The sequence below is a fragment of the Physeter macrocephalus genome, chromosome 10 (genome assembly GCF_002837175.3).
Source record: "Physeter macrocephalus isolate SW-GA chromosome 10, ASM283717v5, whole genome shotgun sequence".
In the NCBI taxonomy this organism is placed as follows: Eukaryota; Metazoa; Chordata; class Mammalia; order Artiodactyla; family Physeteridae; genus Physeter; species Physeter macrocephalus.
In genome coordinates this window covers 87,631,486-87,654,164 of record NC_041223.1, presented here as the reverse complement: position 1 = coordinate 87,654,164, position 22,679 = coordinate 87,631,486, and the positions used below count along the sequence as shown (strand labels likewise).

The 22,679-nt window shown below is 35.7% G+C and overlaps 2 long non-coding RNA genes across 4 annotated transcripts in view; one reads left to right on the top strand and one right to left on the bottom strand.

Moving 5' to 3' along the window:
* Positions 1-2,569, bottom strand: part of LOC114486996 (uncharacterized) — a 28,281-nt gene extending 25,712 nt beyond the window's left edge. The window contains exon 1 of the long non-coding RNA XR_003681562.2: positions 2,499-2,569. This is a non-coding gene — a long non-coding RNA (uncharacterized lncRNA). The remainder of the gene's footprint in view (positions 1-2,498) is intronic.
* The window catches only part of LOC129392481 (uncharacterized), a 460,125-nt gene that overhangs the window by 288,154 nt on the left and 149,292 nt on the right, over positions 1-22,679 (top strand). The gene's annotated exons all lie outside the window — the stretch shown is intronic.

Below are 22,679 nucleotides of genomic sequence, written 5' to 3'. Positions count from 1 at the left end.
TTCTCCATAGTGACTGTATCAATTTACATTCCCACCAACAGTGCAAGAGTGTTCCCTTTTCTCCACACCCTCTCCAGCATTTATTGTTTCTAGATTTTTTTTTTTTTTTTTTTTTTTTTGTGGTATGCGGGCCTCCCCCTGCTGCGACCTCTCCCGTTGCGGAGCACAGGCTCCGGACGCGCAGGCTCAGCGGCCATGGCTCAAGGGCCCAGCCGCTCCGCGGCATGTGGGATCCTCCCAGACCGGGGCGCGAACCCGGTTCCCCTGAATCGGCAGGCAGACGCGCAACCACTGCGCCACCAGGGAAGCCCTAGATTTTTTGATGATGGCCATTCTGACCGGTGTGAGCAGATATCTCATTGTAGTTTTGATATGCATTTCTCTAATGATTAATGATGTCGAGCATTCTTTCATGTGTTTGTTGGCAATCTGTATATCTTCTTTGGAGAAATGTCTATTTAGGTCTTCTGCCCATTTTTGGATTGGGTTGTTTGTTTTTTTGTTATTGAGCTGCAAGAGTTGCTTATAAATTTTGGATATTAGTCCTTTGTCAGTTGCTTCGTTTGCAAATATTTTCTCCCATTCTGAGGGTTGTCTTTTCGTCTCGTTTATGGTTTCCTTTGCTGTTCAAAAGCTTTTAAGTTTCATTAGGTCCCATTTGTTTATTTTTGTTTTTATTTCCATTTCTCTAGGAGGTGGGTCAAAAAGGATCTTGCTGTGATTTATGTCACAGAGTGTTCTGCCTATGTTTTCCTCTAAGAGTTTTATAGTGCCTGGCCTTACATTTAGGTCTTTAACCCATTTTGAGTTTATTTTTGTGTATGGTGTTAGTGTTATGTTTCTTTTAGTCTCTCAGTTCTATTGCTCAATGTAATATAATCTGTACTTTAATAAAAGGCTCCCTTTCTTAGACTTTCTGGTGCAATTTCAGTACTTAAAGTTCTGTTTTACTTATTAGGCAAAGTAAAATAATTTTATTAATTTATTTACTGCATACTAAAATAGCAAATTATAGCACAATTTGCTTGTTTATGATTGAAATTTCATCAGCTTTAGCTGAATTTTCAACATTAATAAACTGCAACTGGTTTGTTCCTATTGACACTTGCACCCGACATTAACTGCAATGTAAAGAAAGGTTAGCTGGAATCACGAATGGATTGGCTTGGCTATATTTTCTTCCTAAATTTCCTCAAAGTATGTATTCATTGTAGACAGGTGTCTTCTTGAAACCACAATTGGATCCTTCACCCTGTCCATCTACGAATTGTGAGAAAAGGGGAGTAGCAATTTCCTACAGTGGTGACATGGCACCAAGGACTATCTCAAGTTGTCAAAGAAGCATCAAAATATTTTTCCCAAATTCTGAGATTAGAATGAATTTCAATAAGCTTTAATAGATGAACATATGAAATTTAAGTTTTGGTTAAGTTTAATTTACTAAACTATTTTGTCTGGGTGTTCTATGATGATTTTAGAAAATTTTACCTTATTTTGGCTATTTATTATACCTTCTCAAATTCAGGGTGTGTTTCAATTTCTTATATGACAAATATATGGAACAATAAAAGAGCATGTCTTCTCTGAGTGAGACTAATTGTGGATGTAACCACTGTTAAATATATCTCAAAAGTGCCTACTTCACAATAGCACAATATTTTAATTCTTCTCCATCAATGGAGGAGAACTGTATAGCCATTTCTGTTATCTCTCTAGGCCAGTGGTTCTCAAACACGGGTGATTTTACACCACCCAGGGGACAATTTAAAATATCTGAAGACATTTTTGGTTGTCACAAGTAGAGATGAGGTGCTAATTAGAGATTAGAGACAAGGGATGCTGCTAAATATTCTGTAAGGCACAGGACAGTCCCCCAATACATGCTATTAATGTCAAGGTTGGAAAATTCCCCTCTGGGTTCTTCAGCATTATACTGAGCAGATTGAAGACCACTGAACTACTGGAGCCTGTTTATAAATTACCACTAAGGAACCATTCAGTAGGAGCCTACTTTAATGAGTTCTTAATGTAGTATATGAGAGGGGCAGGAAGTATGTTTTCATCATCTGTGTCACAGCAGATGGTCCCCGCTTACTAGCCAAATATACACAGGAGATTTCTTGGTAGAGAAAAACATTCAAAGTGGCAGATCGAAAATTGAAATCTAAGTTGTGTAGATCAAAGTCCATGTACTTTGGAAATTCTTGTTGCTATAGTCTATCCTTTGGGTGTGTTCATTTAAGGGTCTTCCCTGCATATAAGTGATTGAACAATTTTCTAGGTCCTTATTTTCTTCTCCCAGTTTAAAACTATGATTCACGATTAACAGTTTTTCTATTAAACAAGTTCACTACCAAATCTTATGCTGCACATACTTGGAAAAGGACATAGAGAAAGTATCGGAATAGAAGTAAATATAACAATACTTTTTAAAGATAAAAGTATTAAAAGTAGTTTCAAACAAGGAAATGAGAATAAGATCATGTTATTTCTCCTACCTTTTCTGGTAACAATTGTGCTGTAGATGGGGAAGGTATCAGAAGCTTCCAGCTACTAACTCAGAATCAAGTCTGTCTTTCTGCTTGCAGCTGTGTTGGCTCATACTCTATAATTTTGGCAGCTGGGTTGCCTGTCTCTGAAATATAATTTTCCCACTGAGAGAATACTTGATCCCTAAGCTCAATCTCTCTAATGCCTGAATTCTGCTTGTTTGTGTTTATTGATTATAGGCTCCTGGATTTACATGCTAAAATCTTCGACACTGCTTTGATCTCTGCTTATTTGTTTCTATCTTTTTCTATCCTTTTCAGCTGATTTTTCTGTCACATACCCAATTTTTATATTTACATCCTTAGTGGCCTTTTCTCTAAACAACAATCTTCTACACTTACTTTTATGCTGTATACACAGTTAGTATCTTGTGCACAAACACACACGTTTCTTATCCATAATCTATATTGGATCTTTTGCCAATAGAATATTTGCTAAAATTATCAAGTACTGTGTCACAAGAGAATCATGATAAATTCCAAAAAGTAGGACTTTTGCAAGCCATATTCTCTGGTCACAGTAATTCAATTAATATAAAAATGAACAAGTTAGAAAAGATTAACGCCTTTAAAATTAAATTCCTGGATCAAAAATTAACTGAACGTTGAATTTCAAATTATATTTAAATTAATTAATTATATTGAAAAATATGAATAATTTGTTGAATACCAATGTGACACAGTTAAAGCTTGTACTTGGACTAAAATGTATGACTTTAAAAGCCTTAATTAAAAAACAAAGATTGAAAACAAGCCAGAGATCACCTTAAAAAACTAGAAAATACTAGAAGTAACACAACTAAAAAAATTTTGGAGAACACAATCAGTAAAGATAAATGCTGAGATTAATTAAATATAAAGTGAAAGAGTAAATATTATTGGCTAAACTATAAAAATAATAATTCTCTTGGGCTTCCCTGGTGGCGCAGTGGTTGAGAGTCCGCCTGCCGATGCAGGGGATACGGGTTCGTGCCCCGGTCCGGGAGGATCCCACATGCCGCGGAGCGGCTGGGCCCGTGAGCCGTGGCCGCTGAGCCTGCGCGTCCGGAGCCTGTGCTCCGCAACGGGAGAGGCCACACCAGTGAGAGGCCCGCGTACTGCAAAACAAACAAACAAACAAAAAAAACAAAACAAAAACAAACAAACAAACAATTCTCTCAAGAAAGACAAAGAATACTAACAGGCAATTTATAAAAGAATGTATTATAAATGTAAATGTAAATCTCACCACTGCTCAGGGGAATATGAATGCACATAGTGTTGTTTTTCAACCATCAGTTCAGAAAAATATTAAGAAAAAGCATCATTTTTTTGAGGTTCAAAGGCAGAGACTGTCATACATTTTCAGTTTAATATAAATAGCTAACAATACTTCATGCATCAGATGGGATATTTTTCCAGATAAAAAACGATCGTAGTCTTTTATCCATCAATTCTATCTACTTCTAGTGATCCATCTTACAGAGATGAATGCATGACTATGGAATCAGTACTGTCCTTATATGCAGGTCACAGTGGGGCACTCTCCTGGCCCTGTTCTTTAGAGAGCTCAGGCCTGCCTGCCTTTTCCTATGGGGTGGAAAAAGTCATGGCGTCCTGCAGCCTATGATCCCTGGCCCCCAACCTGGATCACATTCCATACTCTGTATCCTCATGGCTCAGAATTCTCTGCCGAATCACCCGAGTCAGCTCCCAAGTTCTGAATGGGCTTTCCCCCCAGTTTGTCTTCTCTCAGCACCTCTAAGCTCAAGGAGTAGCCAACTGGAGGCTATTTGCAGGAGGAGAATCTGTAAGATGAGTGCAGGTGAGGTGAAATGTTAGGACTGGAGTGGAGTGTCCACAGGGAAGAGTACTAGGCCTTGTGTTATAGGACTGTCCTCAGAGTGGACTGAGAAGTGGAGCAGGTGGAGGGCAAATGGCCAGGGACCAAAACATCTGAGAATTGGAAATTTCAAGCTGGACTTCCAGGTCATTGTAAGTGTATATTTGTCAGAGTAGGAAGATAGAACTTATATAACAGCTTTTTAACCTGGTTAATAACTTAAAATATTTAGACAGATGGTATGTGACCCTCTACTTGTACTCTTTCTTCAGGCCAATAAATGTTAGGGGAGGACCTGTATGCAATGATATAGATTTGATAATTTTGTTTTCATCATTGTTTTAATTAATAATCTAATTTGCCATTAAAGGAGAAGTGGTAAAATAAAGTGTGGAAGGCATATACTATGGGATACTATGCAATCATTGTAAATAATTTTAACTTTATGAATATCAGCTTGGAAAATCACATAGTTATTGACAAAAATGTAGAACCAATGATTAGTGTGATTGCATTGCTGTCAGAACAAAAATAAAAACAAATGAATGAAAATAGTGTATGCTTGGATACACATAAAACATAGTGTGAATGGTTTCATGCCTACCTGATAATATTGGCTTCCCAGGAAAATGACCTTGGAGTAAGGTAAAAATATTTCTTTTTTTATTACCCGAACTTCTATAGTTATTGAAATGTTACAACAACTATGAATTCTTTTATAAATAATTTTAATAATATGTAAAATTCTCCTTAAAAATCAAGTAAGAATGACATTATATGCATGCAATTTAAAGACATGTTGAAAGAGAGTTAATCTATTAAAGTTTCCTTGCAAATGGGGGAGACAGGGCAGCAGCACAGTTCCATTCTCACTATGGTCCTTTAAGGTAAATACTGACTCTAACCAAGGGACTAAGAACTATGGATATCCTGTTTCTTACCTGGTTCTTAATGTAGGCTTATAGAAATACTCCCTGTACTCCTTAACTGATTTTGAACAAATATCATTTACTTCATAGTGGATTTTCCATTTGTACTATTTAAACCTATTTGTTTTTCTTTCAAAACAGCAAGGGCAGGGCTCAGGGATAGTTTATTGAATGCTTGGTTTCTTTTTTTTTTTTGAAAGACCAATCTTTATTGGTTTTCAGAGTGATTTTACAACCTTTCTTTGTTCCCCATACTTTCCCTCATTTTCCCCAACCTCGGGAGGTGACTATTTCATTGTCGTTAAGAAAGCGGAACCTACCCGATGGGATCTCAAAAGGCATTCTATCAGCAAACCCACAAGTGTAATGGTGCCTCCAGTTCCTTCTCCTCCCCTAACTACAGGGAAGTCCTTCCTCCTACCCACAACCAGTCCTTGCATTTATGCCCTGGGTCAATCTGATCCATTCGTGCCTTCAGAAAGGCTTTCCTCTTTCATCTATTTCCTCTCACTTTTGCATTATCGTATTTTCTCTACTGGATTATTTTCATTATACATGTATGATCAATACCTACCATCTTAAAAAAGGATCTCAGCCTCTACATCCTCCTCCAGCTCTTTTCTCCATTTCTCCACTCCATTTCTCCAGTAGGTTTCACAGTCAAGCTTCTTGAAAGTATTGTCTACACATCTATTTCTACTTTGCCAACCTGCATTCACTTCTCAGCTCACCTCCTTCTGGCTTCTGTTACCATGGTTCCTCCAAAACTGCTCTGTCATGGTTACGGACTAGCTCCCTGTTGCCAAATCCAAAGAACACCTTTATGTCCTTATCTTTCTTTTCCTTTTAAATAAAGTTATTTATTTATTTATTGTTGAAGTAAAATTGATATGCACTATATATGCTTCAGGTGTATGACATTGTTTTGACATCTGTGTTTATTACAAAGTGATCATCATCAAAAGTCTAGTCACCACCCATCACCGTACACTTGACCCTTTTTATCCATTTTGCATACCTCCAACCCCCTTCATTTGTCTGTGAGTTTGTTTTGTTTATTTGGTTCCGGTGTTTTTGTTTGTTTTGTTTTGTTTTTTTAGATTCCACATATGAGTGAAGTCATACTGTTCTCACCTTTCTTGACCGTTTAGCAGCATTTGATAGAGTTCACCACTCCATTCTCCCTGAAACACATACTTTTTCTTTTGGTTTTCTTTTTCTCTCTCTGAAAATTCCTTTTTCATTCCTTTTGCCAGTTTATCTTCCCTTATCTGATGTTTAAGTGTTAAAGTGCCATGTTGCTTAGTTCCTCAGTTCTCAGTTTTTTGAGCTGCTGTTTATTCTATATATACTCTCCCTGGTCAATCTCATCTGTCCCCATTTCTTCTGAGTGATATTCATATGCTAATATGTCCTAAATTTGGAACTCCAGTACAGACCCCTATTATTGAGGTCACCTTAGCATTGGACAGCTTCATTTGATGTCAAAGCCACTTCACACATAAGTACCTAAGATTAAACTCTGATCTTTCCACCCTTCCCCCAAACATCTACTCAAGTATTACATATCCTGGGAGTCAGCACAGTCATCCACTGTGTTATTCAAGTGAGAAGCCAGAGAGTCTTCCTTGATTATACCTCAGTCCTAGCAATTTTTCTCTCTCTCTGCCACCACACAAGACCAAGTAACCATCTATTCTCATAAGGAACATTCAAGAGTCTCCCAGTTGGTTTCCTACTTTTCTTTAACTCTGTCCAATCTGTTCTCAAAATAGTAGCTTAAGTGCTCTTTTGAAGATGAAATCAGATCACATTACCCACTGCTTCAAAGTCTTCTTTGGCGTCCCATTGTACTGAGCACAATATCCAACCCTTAGGGTGACCTAAGGACCCTGGGCAATAGCCCCCTGACAATCTATTCAACTTAATCTCCCTTGTCCACTTTGCTCACTGTGTACAAGCTTAATTGGCCTCATTGCAATTCATCACACGGTGTCCTTTCCTATTTTAGAAGCACAGAGTCTTCCTTTTGCCAGGAATGCTCTCCCCACAAATCCTCACATGGCTTCTCAGCACTCCAGTCTCACTTTAAATGGTACACCCTCAAAGTAGTCCCTGTCTGTTCTCCCTTACTAATTTTATATTTAGCATTTTTCTTAGTCTGTACTCACATTATTATTTACATGCTTAAGTGCTTATTAACTCTTTCCCGCACTAGATTTAAGATTCATGTCTGTATCATATATCACTATCTACATAGTGTCAAACATAGTGTCTCACCCAAAACAGGTGGCCAGAAGTGTTCATTGACTGATGAAGTAAGATGAGACAGTTGACGGTGTTCAGGAGGAGTATCGCACATGTATAAAAGATTTCCACAGTTTTGCATAATTAATGCCTCATTAGAATAGTTATTAATGCCTTTTATAAACACTGCAGTTCAACTGACAAAATATAATCACTTGGAAAGCATAGCAGAAAAAATCAAAACAAACAATTTCAGACCCCATTAATAGCAGCTCAGTGAATTTTTTCCAGAGTCGCTTTATTCTCCTAGCTATCTGTCTTAGATGATAAATGAGCAAGGACTACTCTGGACTGAAGACTACCTCCCGTGGCCTCTGGAAATGGGGACAAAATTGTTAGGGCACGTGTAAGGGTAATCCGTCCTAACTCCTTCCTCCCTCCCACTCTCTTATTTTTCTTAAATCTAGGTGAGTCAAAGAAACACTCTTCCCATTGTTTATAACAACAGAGCATGCTCATAGGTCAGAAACCCAAATAGAGTCCATATTTGAGCAAGTGCCTGTCTAAGGGTCGTTATTCCCTATCAAGAATGAAAACAGGATGTCTACATTTACAAGACTTTTCTGATGTGTGATTTAGAACAAGGAGGCTTTCAGTAATAGAGGAGAAGAAATGACAAAAACACATTTGACTATTGTTTCAAAGAGACCTGGAGACTCCTTAGGTATAAAAAATAAAGGTGAGAGAACTGTGAATGACGATTCTAAGTCTTCAAACTTGAGCCACTAGGAGAATGTCAGAGAGGTTGAAACGCAGGGCTGTAGGAACCTAGTGCTGAACACCTAATGCACGCTTAATATAGACCATTTGATCGCATGTTCTTTAGTTTTACTAAAGTGATATTGCATTCTCTCTCTAGTTGTTATATGAGGAAAGAAAGTCAGGGACATAAACAGTGATGCCCAAAATGAACTCTTAATGTAGGAAGCAAAAATGAGCCTGACTGTCAGGACGGAGAAAAATTTTCCTACTTTAGACACAACACCAAAATTACATTCATGGGGACAAGGAATAAGAGGAAGCTCCACTTGCTGTGTAATAAATGCAATGATATCATGTGGCTTATCTTGATGAAAATTAAATTTCACTAAATATGCACTTTATTTTAGGGGAAAAACTTAAAAACAAAACCATTTGACAAAATGTGAACTGCCTTTCTTTTAGGAGTGTTATAATCTAGTTTTTAGATTTAGCTGAATGTCATAACTGAAAAACGGTCTATTGATATTACAGCCTCAGCAGCAATGTCAGGAAGCTTAAGTCATGAGAAATGAGTTCCTCTCATTACTGCAGCTTTAGAAATTAACACAGACATATCCATGTTTCTATATTACTTCAAAATCTGGCTTACAGGAAACATTATGATTTGTCTGTTTTGCCAGTAGACACAGCCCATCAGTAATTTAAAACTAATGAAGGAGAAATTTTGAAATATCACAATAGTCTTCCACTTTCAATAATGCCTAACTTCTAAAAGCAAATTTTCACTTACGTTTTATTGCGTGAAACATATGAATTTATGTGAGATATGCTTATACTGTTATAAAATGTATTTTTATTATGTATAATCTATGGTTGAATTCATAGCTTAATTCGTGTCTCAAAGAGCTCTGTGTCTCAAGTGACTTGGATTCCATTCTTGGAATTTATTACATTTCTCCCAGTTTAAGCCCTAAACTTTGGGCAATTGTATGCTTCCATTTTGCAAGTATTTGAAGACCAAACCACTAAGGAAGTTTTAATGCCCAAGATTATTTTAAACTCAGTGTAAGTCCTTGACAATGATGACAGTGGGTTATTCTCTGCAATCCCTTCTCACCAACTTGGTTTTTGTTTCTGGAATCATTGGTGTGGCCTTAGAATTCATTTAGAACTAGGGTGACCATACATTCCCAGTATGTCCTGGAAGTTTCTGTTTATATCCTGTCTGGGATCCTGTTTATTTAGTGCTTCTTTTTATTCTCAAAAGTCCCTACTTTGGTGATAAGATATATATGGTCACCGTATTGGTAGCTGAGTCATAGAAGATAGAACAAGACAGAACACTTGCTGAGTTCTCTTCTTCCCAATGTATGTCTCTCATGTTGCCTTCCCTCAAATATATTGTTTTAAAAATCTCTGATCTGTCCCTTCCCTTTGTCAGAGGCTGGGAGCCAGATACTCTGAAGTTGGGGTTTCTTAGGTCTGAGAGTTGAATTGGAAAGTTCTCAGCCAAGGCAGCTAGTGAAGTGAAAAATGAAGAAATGAGAGCTAAAACTCTACAGGAAAGCTAAGATACAAAACGCCAACAGAGGAGTCTTTAAGACATAAAAAACCGAACTCTAAATGAAATTAAAGTCAATAGTCCAGAATTTGGTCCCAGAGATGAAAACATATGCAAAACAGATGGCGTTTTCCATGGTTTTCGGCTAGAAGGAATGCTGCATTTGAGGTCTCTTTTTAAAAGACCCTGACGATGTGTCACTCAGGGCTTCATTTTTATTTAAAAGGCAGGGAGTGTTTGTGTGATGTTTGTCTTAAATGCATCGTCTCCCTGGTAACTCCAAGTCTTCGTTAAAGGCCTACACATTTTTTTCTTGTAAAACTTTCTTAGTGGGCCTCATTTTCCAAAGTATTCTGCTATATGTTTATTCAAGTTATAATTTATCGCCTTTGTTACATTGTTTAGTTATCCTTGGCCAAAAAAAGCAGAGTTGTCAGAACTAGGAATGAAGGGACTCTACCTTATAGAGCTCCCTCTCATTTTGATGTTAATTGTAGGTTGATGAAGATGATCATTTATCTAAACCTAGTGACCTAAGCCTGCCTTCAACCCTCCATGTCCTATTTCTAATACCACTTGTTCTTAGCTCATGTAATCAAAGTCTCGGGACTTGTACATAGAGAAGGATATGAGGAACTCTTTCTGAATGCCAGCCCTTGGTATGTTCCTTTGTTTTCATAATTACTCCCCCAAACATCAGTTTCCTTCCTTTCTTCTTTCTTTCTTTTTTTAATTTTAAGCTTCTGGATTGAATATTTTTCAACCTTATATTGGTTAGGGCAGCTAGAATTAAAAATTTTCTCCTATGACTACAAAACAGGGTCAGAGTTTGTATCCAGTTGCCACACTTTCTTTGTGCTTCTTTGCCCTCACTATTAGCTTGCTTTTTCTGGGACACTCATTCAGGTTTTCTCCATTTTGGTTCTTTCACAATCATCCAGTACAAAGAGAATACTCTTTGAAGTGTAGGATATGACATATTCATTGGGTACAGACTTTTTTTGTTTGTTTTTAATTTCTTTTATTTTTTAATTAAAACATTTTATTGAAGTATAGTGAATTTACATATTATATTTGTTTCAGGTGTATAGCATAGTGACTCAGTATTTTTACAGATTATACTCCATTAAAAGTTATTACAAGATAATGGCTATATTTCCCTGTGCTATACAATATATCCTTGTTGCTTAGTTTGTGTCTCTTAATCCTATATGCCTAACTTGCCCCTCCCCCTTCTCTTTCCCTTTTGGAAACCACTAGTTTTCGATATCTGTGAGTCTGTTTGTGCTTTGCTATATACATTCATTTGTATTATTTTTTGCGGGGGGGCCACACTGCGCGGCATGTGGGATCTCGGTTTCCCCACCAGGGATTGAGCCTGAATGGGTACAGATTTTTTTTTTTTTTTTTTTTTTCTTTTTTTCAGTACGCGGGCCTCTCACTGTTGTGGCATAAATAATATAAATGCTGGAGCTTTTATTTACATACAGCTCTCTCAACCTCTACCCAACAAACAGGTAGATCCTCCTCTCCAAGACAATAGTACTATTATATGAGTTTTGAGATAATGACAGCTACAACTGAATTTTTGAGTTAAGCTTTGAAAGCATGGTTTTATCTGAAGCATAAATGCAAAGTTGTGCCTAGAATATAAAAATTATACAGCAGCTAGAATGAGAAAAATGTTTACATAAATATCCTATTGGCTTAAAATATGTAAACTTTCTAGCTCAAGTTCTAAACCTTCATTCTACCAAATTTCAGTGATAATATGGTTCAACAGAGTGTGGTGAGCTCACTAACTCTGTCTAAAATGTATTACAAATAGAATTTATGAAATTTAGATTTTCTGTCTATTTTCATATGACATCTCTGTAACCAACATTTCACATAAATTTGTTTGTATAAGGATTAATTGAATATACAAATATAATTTCTCAGTTAATGGGAGTAAACACAAGGAAATACCAATTTAGACTAACTGATATTCTTGTTAATTAAGGGTTGGTTAAAGTGTCACAGAAAATTGTGGAATATTTGTCTTGTACATATATTATGGTTTTAAATCAGTTTGAGGACAAACAAGAGTAGAAAATATTATATTTTTGTCACCCTGGAAACTGGGTGTGGTGGCTTGATAGCTTGAAAATTTACCAGGCCTGTTTCATGAAAGTTACCCAAATCTACCCTGAAGGCAAAGACCTTATTTTGCTACTTATTAAACAAATAACTTAATCTCTTATTATTTATCTTTTAATTCTGCATATTTATTAGTTAGTACAGCAAGTAGGGAATAAAGAAAAAAATTAGATTTCTATCTACCTGCTCTGCAGTGTTTTGTCAAATGCCAATTTAGTTGCCCTGGCAAAAGGAGAAATTTTATCTGGTGTCCACATAACATTCACCAAAATTTTATTTGGTGAAAGATCTGGTCAAGGGTTAATGGTCAAGGAAATATTAACTCAAAATGGAGTAAAGATTTAAACATAAGACCGGAAACCATAAAACCTAGAAGAAAACAGGGAAAACTTCTTGATATTGATCTTCACAATGATTTCTTGGGTATGACACTAAAAGTGCAAGCAACAAAAGGAAAAATAGATGAAAGGGACTACATCAAGCATAAAGCTTCTGCACAGCAAAAGAAATAATAACATGAAAAGGCCATCTATAGAATGGGGGAATTATTTGCAAATCATATAACTGATTAGGGATGAATTTCCAAACATAGACTCCTACAACTCAACAGCAAAAAACAAAAGCAAAAACAAATAACCTGATTTTAAAATAAAAGGACTTGAACAGATATTCCTCCAAAGAAGACATACAAAACCAAGAAATATTTGAAAAGATGTTCAACATTACTGAACATCAGAGAAATGCAAATCAAGACCACAGTGAGGTATCATCTTACACCTGTTAGGATAGCTATTATTAAGAAAACAAAAGAAAGCAAGTATTAATGAGGTTATGGAGAAATTGGAACCCTTGTGCAGTGTTGGTGAGAATGTAAAACGGTGCAGTCACTTGGAGAACAGTGTGGTGGTTCTCAAAAAAATTAAAAATAAAATTACCATATGATCCAACAATGCCACTTCTGGGTATATACTCCAAAAAATGGAAGTCAGGATCTTAAGAGATATGTGCACTCCCATGTTCATTATACCATCATTCATAGTAGCCAAGGTATGGAAATAATCCAAATGTCCATTGACAAGATACATGGATAAAGAAAATGGAATTTATTCAGCCTTAAGAGAGAAGCAAATCATACCATTTATAATAATATGGATGGACCTGGAAAACATTTACTAAGTGAATTAAATTAGTCACAGTAGGGCAAATACTGAATGATTCTTCTTATATGAGGCATCTAAAATAAACATATAGAAGTAGACAGTAGAATGGTGGCTACCAGAGGATGGGGTGAGAAGGATGGGGAATTGTTGCTCAATGGGTATAAAGTTACAGTATAAGAGATGGGTAAGTTCCAAAGTTCTGCTGTACAATATAGTGTTTGTAGTTAACAATAAGGTATTGTGCACTTAAACTTTTAAGAGGAAAGGTATTGTGTTAATTGTCCTTGCCAAAACAAAACAAATAAACAAACAAACTTGGAGGAAACTTGGAGGTGATAGATATGTTTATTACCTTGATTGTGGTAACACAAATGTATACGATGTCCAAACTCACCGAATTGAATATATTAATTATGTGCAGTTTTTTGTACACTAAGTATACTTCAATAAAGCCGGGGGAAGAAAAGGTCAAGGGAAGCTGCAAATGCTTGGAGGGAAAGAGTTATTTGCCTAAATAAGTGGGATGATTAATTGCATTTTTTGGAAGGTTGGCATACTTCTTATATAGGTAAGTTTAAATGTTCAAATTATAGTTTCAATGAGCTATTAAATGATATAACATTATCTGTCTTTTACATGAGACGATAGGTAAAAATTATTGGAAGATTATTTAAAAGTGGAAGAAAATCTTCAAAGGTCATGTAGAATCTTTTGGACTTTCCCTCTCCATTGAAGCAGAAAAATATGCACTATCTTAAACTGTCCGCTGGAGAGGAGGTTTTCTCTCTGCCAGAAACTCATGCCATTAATGAAAAGTATTCTTGTCTAACCTCCTGCTATTTCTTTTTCAGGATTGTAATATAGAGTGTATTGACAAATTTTCAGAATAGTGTTCGTTTTGTTAATTATATGTGGAGAACAGTGTTTAAGACAAATTGTTCAGGAAGAACTTAATAAAAGGAAGTGTTGAATTTAGTTTTCAGTTACATCCGCTTGCTGAATACAACTAAGGGAGTAATTTTAACTGGTCATTAGTTTGAATTGCTCAAGGGCTGCTTTTCTTTGAAATAATGAATCTTCAAAATTAATCCTTTGTCCTCTCCACCCCCCACCCCATGCTCATACAGTCCTTTTTATAGAAGCTGGATAGGGATGTCTTGTTATGAATACTAATTACCATATTAAGTTGTCAAATAGTGACTTCATGTAGAAAGATTTTGTTATTATTGTCATTATGTGCTTAATCCTAATTTAAATTAAAGATATATTCTCATCCTTTGATAAAAACCAGATGATTAAGTTACAGTTCATTGACTAACTCAAAAATTAAAAAAAAAATACTATTACAAAATAGTATTAGCCTCTCAGAAAATAAATAGGTCTAAAGTCTTGCAGGAAAAAAAAAGAGATCCTAGTATTTATAAACTAAAAATAGTACTTACTGAATACAGTCATTAGATCATATCAGAAGTTGGATTCTTTCATCATGTTGAATATAATTTATCTTTATTTTAATTTGATAATTATTAAATATGGAACACAATCATCAATGTCAAGTTTTAGATGCAATGCCATTCATACCTCTTCAATGAATATTCACAACATGAAAATTGTTGTCTGCTAAGTGAGATTTTCACATATGTTCATTTTGTGTTATATATATTTGCTAGAAAAATGGGGGAGCATATCAGCCTGAATTTATACATCCTGCTTCTGAAAATTTATCACATGAATTGTTGTTAACAAAATGAAGCTGATATCTGAATTTTATAAGCCAATGATTCTGGCAAAATCACAGGCTGCTAATTAGAATTTGCAGTCTGGATTTAGAGTATCACTTTGAATTATGTGGTGTTAAAAATATTTTTCATCCCTATTAGATTACTAGCCTAAGTAACTTTAATTTAATAACATATAAATCACATCAGTAGTGCCACACATATGTTGAATGCTCTTGTATAAATTCATGCTAACAAGCTTTATTAATTGAATCATTTTGGTTTTTTGGCAAGTCACGTATGTAAGTGCTTGGTCAAGTATAGAGAACACATTTAAAGACAGGAAGCAAACAGCTGGGATAAGAAGAATTTAAAAAGTGTTTGCAGTGAGATACTTCAGGGATGGGAATGATGCTTTATACTACATTGTTATGAAAAGATCCAAAAGAGAAAGCACACAATGAAAACCTGAATTTGTAAATAACTGTTCAAGACAGTTGGGGCATACTTCAGGGTGCATGTAAGATAAGCATTTGACAGACAAAATTTTATACCAATAAGTGAAAATGCGTATGTTCAGAGAACAATCCAATCCAAACACGTGAGGAATTCGTTGGTGTCCGTGCTTACCATTTGTATTAGTTTTGCAAGGCTGCCATAGTAAAGTATCACAAGCTGGCTGGCTTAAAAGAACAGAAATTAATTTTTTGAAAGCCAGAAGTCCAAGATCAAGATGACAGCAGAGTTGGCTCCTTCTGAGGACTCTGAGGGAGAATTGGTTCCATGCCTTTCTCCTAGCTTTCGTGAGGGCTGGCAATGTTTGGTGTTCTTTGGCTTATAGATGCATCGCTGCAATCTCAGCCTCTGTCTCCAACTGGTGTTCTCTGTTTCTTCACACAAACAGCTCAACATGATGGGGAAAAACACATACATATGGACTCCTAAATTCATGGCTAAACATAAAGAGGTCCTTAGTGCTGCCCAGAAATCCTAGCACTTTTTCCTAATCAAATCACTTTTCCACTTTTCTTGACAATTAATTCACACTTTCTCCTCTTTCCTTAAATCTCCAACTCCACTTCCACCTCCTGACTCTCAGTTAATAACTTTGTTATTTCACTGAGAAAACAAAAGCAGGAAAAAAAGAAAGTTCCATCTCCTATCACTACATGCAGTTACATACTTTTTTATTGTTTCACTTTTTACAGGTTTTTATCTTTATTTGTATTAGTAACATTATATGTGCAAGTTGAAAGACTATTTGGGTAAGAGGAAAAAATGATTATTTATGATCTCATAATTCCAACCTAACATTATTTCTGGCATTTATATAATTTCCAGTATGTTTTCTCTGTACTCATCTCCCTCCATCTATTTATAATTACGTAGTTGGTAATATTTGGTAGTCCCCTCCACTTAATATTAAAGAAGGGGATTTCTCTTTATTACATATTCTCCATAGCCGTCCGTGCCTTATAATGGATCATTACACTGTGACCATACCATAACTTAATCATTCCATATTTTTGAAATTTAGATTGTTTCATCTTTTTTATGCTATTTTCATGTACCACTGCTGTGAACCTCTTTAAGCATAAATACTTTTCATTATTTAAAATTATTTCTTTAGATTAGATCAGAAGGATGTATTCATTTAAAGACTGTTGACATATGCTATTGAACTATAATATTTTTAAATGGTATTACCAACCTATACTGCATACATGATACTTATTTGCCATATTTCACCAGTGTTATGAACCATTATTAATTTTTTTGGTAATTTACAGGTAAAAAGTCGTGACCTGCTTTTTTGTTTTTGAAGTATAGTTGACTTACAATATTAGCTTCAGATACACAGCATAGTGATTCAGTATTTTTACAGCTTATACTCCATTAAAAGTTATTACAAGATAATGGCTATAATTCCATATGTTATATAAATATCTTTGTTGCTTATCTATTTTATCCATAGTAGTTTGCACCTCTTAATCCATTACTGCTAACATGACCCTCGCCCCTTCCCTCTCCCCACTGGTAAGCACTTGTTTGTTTTCTATATCTGTCAGTCTCTTTCTGTTTAGCTATATACATTTGTTTGTATTATTTTTTTAGATTCCACATATTAGTGATATCATATGGCATTTGTCTTTCTCTGACTTATTTCACTAAGTATAATATACTCTAGGTCCATCAACATTGCTGCAAATGGCAGAATTTCATTCTTTTTTTATTAATACTCCATTGTGTGTGTGGGGGGGTATATATGTATACCCACATCTCCTTTTTCCTTTCCTTTGTTGATGGACACTTGGCTTGCTTCCATATCTCGGCTATTGTAAATAATGCTATTATGAACATTGGGGTGCGTGTATCTTTTCGAATTAGCGTTTTCATTTCTTCCGGATATATACCAAGAATGGAGTTGTTGAGTACTATGGTCAAATGGTAGTTCTAGTTTTAGTTTTTTGAGGAAACTCCATACTGTTTTCCACAGTGGCTGCACCAATTTACATTTCTACCAGCAGTGTACAGGGTTCTCTTTTCTCTACATCCTCACCAATATTTGTTATTTGTAGACTTTTTGATGATAGCCAATGTGACAAGTGTGAGATGATATCTCATTGTTGTCTTGATTTTCACTTCTTTAATAATTAGTGATTTTGAGCATCTTTTCATGTGTCTTTTAGTCTTCTGTATGTCTTCTTTAGAAAAATTTTTATTCATGTTTTCTGCCCATTTTTTGATTAGGTTGTTTGTTTTTTGATATTGAGTTGTATGAGCTGTTTATATATTTTTCATATTAACCCCTTATTGGTCATATCACTTACAAATATTTTTCCCATTCCATATGTTGTGTGTTTGTTTTGTCAGTGGTTTCCTTTAAACTGCAAAAGCTTTTAAGTTCAATTAGGTCCCATTTGTTTATTTTTCCTTTTATTATTTTGCCTTAGGTGACAGATAAAAAAATATTACTGTGTTTTATGTCAGAGTTTTCTGCTGATGTCCTCTTCTAGGAATTTTTTATGGTGTCATACCTTACACTTAGGTCTTTAACCATTTTGAGTTTATTTTTGCACATGGTTTGAGGAAATTTTTTTTGTTTTGTTTTGTTTTTGCGGTACGCGGACCTCCCACTGTTGTGGCTTTCTCTATCTGATAGTTCATTATTCGTTTATAGAAAAGCAACAGATTTCTGTTATTAATACTGTATCTGGCAAACTTGCTAAATTCATTTATTAGTTCTAGTAATTTTTAATGGAGACTTTAAGGTTTTCTATATATAGTATCATGTTATCTGCAAATAGTGACAGTTTTACTTCTTCCCATCCAATTTGGATGCCTTTTATTTCTTTTTCTAGTTTGACTGCTGTGGCTGTGACTTCCACATTCTGTCAAGTAGAAGTGGCAAGAGTGGGTGTCCTTGTCTTGTTCCAGATTTCAGAAGAAAAGTTTTCAACTTTTCACCATTGAATATGTGATAGCAGTGGGTTTGTCATAAATGGCCTTTACTATGTTGAGATATGTTCTCTCTATACCAACTTTTAGCGGTACGCGGGCCTCTCACCACTGTGGCCTCTCCCATCGTGGACCACAGGCTCTGGACGCGCAGGCCCAGTGGCCACGGCTCACGGGCCCAGCCACTCTGCGCCACGTGGGATCTTCCTGGACCGGGGCACAAACCCACGTCCCCTGCATCGGCAGGTGGACTCTCAACCACTGCGCCACCAGGGAAGCCCTCTATACCAACTTTGATGAGAGTTTTTATTATGAATGGATGTTGAATTTTGTCAAATGATTTTTCTGTATCTATTGAGATAATCATTTGATTTTCATTCTTCCATTTGTTACTGTGGTGTATGACATTGATTCATTTGCAGGTATTGAACCATCCTTTCATCCCTGGGATAAATCCCACTTGATCATGGGGTATGAGCCTTTTTATATATTGTTGAATTTGGCTTGCTAACATTTTGTTGAGGGGTTTTTTGCATCTATATTCTTCAGAGATATTGACTGGTAATTTCCTTTTTTTTTGTATATTTGTCTGGTTTTGGTATCAGGATAGTGGTAGTCACATAGAATGGATTTGGGAGTGTTCCCTCCTGTTCAATTTTTTGGAATATTTTGATAAGGATAGGTATTAGTTCTTCTTTATATGTTTGGTAGAATTCCCTGTGAAGCTGTCTGATCCTGTAGTTTTGTTTGCTGGGAGGTTTTTGGTTTTTTTTTAAATTACAAATTCAATTTCACTACTAGTGATTGGTTTGTTCAGATTGAATCAGGAATAAATATACAATCTTGGCAGGTTGTATATTTCTAGAAATTTGTCCATTTGTCCTAGATTGTCCAATTTGTTGGCATGTAACTGTCATATTTTCTTATGATTTTTTGTATTTCTGGCATCAGTTTTTATTTTTCCTCTTTCATTTCTTATTTTGTTTATTTGGGTCCCCTCTTTTTTCTTCTTGGTGAGCCTAGCTAAACACTTAACAATTTTGTTTATCCTTTTAAAAAATCAGCTCCTGGTTTCAATGATCTTTTCTATTTTTTTTAAATCTCTATTTTATTTATGTCCTCTCTGATATTTATTTTCCCCTTTCTTCTGCTGACTGTGCACTAGTGCACATCTGGTTTAACCTATGTTGTTCCTACGGCTCTCCTTGCTTTCCTCTCATCCTTAATTTTCCTACCCTATCAGTTCATTCCCAATGACATATTTACAAACTACTAACAAGCACCTAAAAAACCACATATTCTCTTTGATCTCGTCTCACACCATCTACTTGTTTCATTTCTCAGATCCCATTTAAACTGAAACACTCTGAAGATCTGCCTATACTTGTTGCTTCCATTATCTCCTATCTTATTCTCTTTTGGACCTACTCCACTCAGGATTTCATCTCAACCATTCCATTGAAACTGCCCTTGTCAAGCTGATCAGTAACCTCCAAATTACCAAATCCAGTAATCCCTTCTCAGTATTTATCTTAGATTACCTATCAGCAGCATTTGAGGAAGAAGTTGATCACATCTTCCTTGAAGAAACTGTTTCTTCATTGGATTCTGGGACACACACTCTTCCTGTTTGTCTCCTACCTCTCTGGCTACTTTTTCCTCATCTTTCTGGCCTCTTAATGTTACAGTGCTTTAAACACCAATGATATGCCGATGACTCTAGTATATTTATCTCTAATCTTGATCTCTTCCTTGATTATCAGTCAGGCTCATGAAATGCCTGTTTGTCAATTCTTTGTGAACATTTAACAGCCTCCCCTCAATCTTAATTTGAAGAATAATACTTCTGATTCCATCCCTACCCTCCTCTAACACACACACATCAGCTCTTCCTATAGTCTTCCAATGTCACCAGATGGCAACTATGTCTACCCGTTGTTCTGGCCAGAAATCTTAGTGTCATCTTTGACTCCTCTCTTTATCTGTCACCCTGGCAGATCCTTTCTGCTCTACCTCCTAAATGTATCTGGAATCTATCCTAGTCCATGCCACCATTACCATTTGCCTGGATTATTCCATAGCTCCCAATGGTCTCCTTGTTACTACTCTTGCAAAAGCAAGACATTTTCTAAAACTCATACTGAATAAAAATTTTCCATCTGCTTCTTATTCACTTAAAACCTGAAGTCTTTACTATGAGCTGAAAGACCTACATGGTCTGGCCCACTAAAAACTCTCATAACCTCATTTCCACTCCCACCATACTGTACCAAGAAGAAATCAATCATGTCTCATCTCAGAGTTTATGGATTTTCTCATTTTCTCTCTGTAATGTTCTTACCCTGGATGTCTGTGTGATTAGTTCCTTTACGTCCTTTGTATATTTACTTCCATGTCTCTTTATCAAGAAACACTTATTGCAACCCCTCAATCCCTTTTATCTGGTTTATTTCTCTTTATAGGATTTGTTACTAACATATTCTATATTAAGTTTTTTGTTCTTTTGTTGTTTATTGTATAACTTCCCATTCTAGAAGATAAGCTCCTGAAAATAGGACCTTTGCCTGTTTTGTTCACTGATGTGTCCCCAAAAGCCTAGAATAGTGCTTGGCCATAGCAAATGTTCAATAAGTGTGTGTCAAATTAATGAAAGTTGGTTACTGGGTTGTCCTTTAAACCTAAGACACAGAACCTCTTATGGTGGCGTCAAGGGTCTGCATTGTTAACAAGGCCTTCTAGGGTGACAGTTACTATTCTGGATTTTAAAAACAGTTGTAATGTGAGGTAGAATCAAAGTGGTTTATGAGGTAACAGAACTTTAAAAAAGAGGAAATTTTAAATGTATTCAGCAGCAGTGGCATGTATATTGATTAGATAGTTGAGGTTAATGAGGAAGTACATTCTTAATTATTATAGAGTTTAACTTTATAAGAAATATTTTCCACTCTCTTGTATTCCACGCAAAATACCAAAGAAATTTGAGTTTTATTTTGCGTGAAGAAATCAGAATTTGCTGCTTTTAGACCAAGTATCTTTGTTTTCTATGAGTTTTCTTTTACTGTAGGGAAAATATTAAATAAATCCACTGATAAAATATTTTAAAAGAAAATATTAAAATTTAATAATTAAAATTTAAAAAATGAATTCTAAATTTTATATATGTTAGAGGAATATGGTGTCTGTGTATTCTCTGACATATCTTAAATTTTTCTGTGATTCTGCAGTATGATTCTGACAAAGTGGTAACAGTGCTATATTTAAATATCTCTAAATTCTTTATAATATTCAAAATGGATAAGTTGTCCTTACTTTGATCCATAGATAAATTATGGAAACAAAATAGAGTCATTATTCTAAATTAAGCAACATGAAACAGAGAATATATCAGGAGACCACTGTGAATCTAATGATCTGTCCCAGCAAATAGTATGTTTTTCAGATTTTTCTGTTCCTAATGGCTCATCAGGCAGTATTTTAAAAAATGAATTGAGTTGTAGTATATAAACAATAGAGCTTCCTGTCAGTCATAAAGACACTCTTCAAAGAGAAATGAGATGTGCAGTTCTGTCTCTTCTCGGCGGTAACAGATGACACATACATTTTGGTTCACATTTTCCAGCCATAATCTCCAAAGCAAGAAACTTTATTGGGAATATGTGAGTTCCATGATCTTAAAATAACCTTTGGCCTCAAATCTGCAAATGACATTAAAGTCACTACTTTTCTTGGGGCTGTGCTTACAAGGAGAGTGGTTAAAATATAGACGTGTAATTATCATAATTTTGGTAATTGGCAAATCTAGGCAAGAGGATACTAAGCCATAAAGGAGGACTAGAGAAATCTCAGACATTGCTTTCATTTTCATTCCTTGATGTGATTTGAATCATTTTTTTAAAAACAAATTTTGTAATCGTGTCTTTTCCTCTAACACAGCCCTGTGCGTGGTGATGTTGGTTCATAGTGGTTTGAGAGTCAAGGCTTGGGAATCAGAGGCCTAGGGTTAGTTTCTGCTCTACCAATTAGCCCACTTAGACAAAGTGACCTGCAGAAAGTCTCCTAAATTCTCACATTCAGTTAACACATCTAAATGTTAGGGTACTAACAGAATTTACTCGGGTAGTGATGTCAAAAAATGGCCCCAGACTCTCCCTTCCCCCAGGGAGAAATGGATTCAACAACAATACACAGACCAATTCCTTTTGTGAGAAATCCAGATACTAGTTAATAGAATCCTGCAGTTGCACCCCATATGAGTGCAAAACCAGTCCCATCAAAGCCAATAGGAAAATTCATGGCAATCACTTGCCATAGTACCTCTCTTCCCAGCTCAGAG